The sequence below is a fragment of the Engraulis encrasicolus genome, chromosome 13 (genome assembly GCF_034702125.1).
Source record: "Engraulis encrasicolus isolate BLACKSEA-1 chromosome 13, IST_EnEncr_1.0, whole genome shotgun sequence".
NCBI classification, from domain to species: domain Eukaryota; kingdom Metazoa; phylum Chordata; class Actinopteri; order Clupeiformes; family Engraulidae; genus Engraulis; species Engraulis encrasicolus.
In genome coordinates this window covers 42,833,197-42,835,771 of record NC_085869.1, presented here as the reverse complement: position 1 = coordinate 42,835,771, position 2,575 = coordinate 42,833,197, and positions in this window count along the sequence as shown.

The following is a 2,575-nucleotide window of genomic DNA, read 5'->3' as shown; positions in this document are numbered from 1 at the left end:
TGGTTTGAATACTGTATGTGTCTTGACAACAATCTCTCCTGTACTGTTATTAAAAATCTGCAGTGCTAATTGAGTTGCTTGTCGCCTGTTTTTTTTTTACTACAGTACATTTGTCCTGACATACTGCTGTAATATGAAATTCAAAAGTAGTTGCAAAAATATTAAATTTGAAATGTAAGAATTCATTTTCATCTGAATTCAGATTATTATATCAAGCTGTGTTTATGAGCTCAAATGCATATTAGCAGACTGCTATGCAGTAAAGGTTGAAATCTTCTCCCCTGTTGGGAAATCCAAACACACAAACAACTCAGGAATAACTCATCTCATATAATACTGACAATACATCTTCATAGAAAAAAAAATGTATTCATGATGTCAATGATGGGCGTGAATTGGAGTGAATAAGATAAGCCATTTAGCCCAATTCATGCTCTCATTCATGTTTCCATTCATCACTTGCGATCACCCCCAAGGTGGAACTGCACGCTTTTTTTTTAAAAAACAATACAATGAGAAATAATATGAGTGACCCTTTCATATGATTACAGTTTCTCTGCACAGACACTCACACACACACAGGCTTTGACCTACTTTGTTATCCATACAGCCAACTGTTTTTTAACGTACGTCGCTTCTATGCAGAGTGACGAATACGTACAACCTATAGCACCCACGGAAAAAAACAGTTTTTGTTGGTGGAGAACTACATGTTTTTTTCCACAGGGGGACGCAGGGACACCCGATCGGATGCCTCACTGGCTGGGCAGCTAGCAGTGGTGGTGCGTTGGTTGGCTAGCCGGAAGGCCGTCTTCTCACAGATGGACCAATGCCAACTAGAGGCACAGGTATAATCATATCAGGTGTTGTTGGTGGTGATACATTGATGGATAGCCACACAATCAGTTGTGGGAATGTTGCTGCGACTACGGCTCCAGGACCTTCATAGTAACATCACAGGGGCAGATTAAGTAAGAGAGAAAGGAAACGAGGTAGAGATAGTGTTTACATATCATGACTACAAAATACATACAGTAGGCCTATACATGGGTTCTACATTTTTGTTTTCTCCTGGCTGTGCACAACTCAACCTCTGATTGTTGGAAACTGCTGTTGGACAGAAAATTATAGCTCACGTGGTTGGCTGCCAGTGTCTTGCCCCTCCTCACAACATCGTGTTTATAAACACGGTGAACCCATGTATGTAAAAGACTATTAGCCTACTTAAGTAACAGCAGAAACTAGAAGAATCTGTAAGATTTGCTAAAGATTTCCTGGTTTGAAGTTGATGGGATTTGTGCAATTGCAGGTGCTCTGTCCAACACTGACTGACTTTGTGTATACTGTACATGCCTGTGTGTGCGTGTGCGTGTGCGTGTGTGTGTGCGTATGTGTGTGTGTGTGTGTGAACAAGGGACTGATCTGCTTGGCCAAAAATGGCACCAAAACTATAGGTTACGTACATCATATGAAATAAGTTCATTATGTCTAACTGTTTAACTTAAACACTTAGTGGTTTCTTTTGCCTTAAGACATGTAAAAGTTTTTATCTTTTACCTGACATGTTTCGACGGTGTTACTTCCGTCTTCATCAGAGGGTCACTGTGATGTTGATGAGTGACGTGCTTTAAAAACAGCTGATGTTGTTGTGGAGGTGTGACCTCCCTGTCAATAATGACAGGTTGGTCACACCTCCTGCTGTTAGAGTTGTCCTCTTAGGATGGTGGTCCAGGTGTGTGAGAGCATGTATGCCCCCTCATCCCTGTTCATGGTACTTGGGCTACGCTTTCTGATCTCCATAGACTCCTTAATCCAGCGGTGGTATCTGTTGTTCTCTTGCTGTATGACTTTTGCCTTGTCCCAGTCCATGATATGATTGCAAAATGAAATGATGGCAAAAGTCATACAGCAAGAGAACAACAGATACCACCGCTGGATTAAGGAGTCTATGGAGATCAGAAAGCGTAGCCCAAGTACCATGAACAGGGATGAGGGGGCATACATGCTCTCACACACCTGGACCACCATCCTAAGAGGACAACTCTAACAGCAGGAGGTGTGACCAACCTGTCATTATTGACAGGGAGGTCACACCTCCACAACAACATCAGCTGTTTTTAAAGCACGTCACTCATCAACATCACAGTGACCCTCTGATGAAGACGGAAGTAACACCGTCGAAACATGTCAGGTAAAAGATAAAAACTTTTACATGTCTTAAGGCAAAAGAAACCACTAAGTGTTATAGGTTACGTACTGTAACCCCGGTTCTCTAAGGGAGATGAACGAGACATCTCACTATGGGGAACGCCCTCTGCGTGACCATTTTCCAAAAGCTTGATTTCAATCATGCCTTTAGACCAATGAGCTGCGTGGCTGTGGTCCCGCCCCCCTCAGGCATATTCAGTCAAGCAAGGCTCTGAGCTCATTCCTAGAAACCAACACAGATATCCTATACGAAGACTAGATGCGTCATCCGCGTTCCCGTCAATCAAGTTGAACGTCCACGCATGGCGGCCATGTCAGCCCAGCCTGCTGGCTCACCCAGTCGCAGTGAGTTTTTGGTATTGTATAC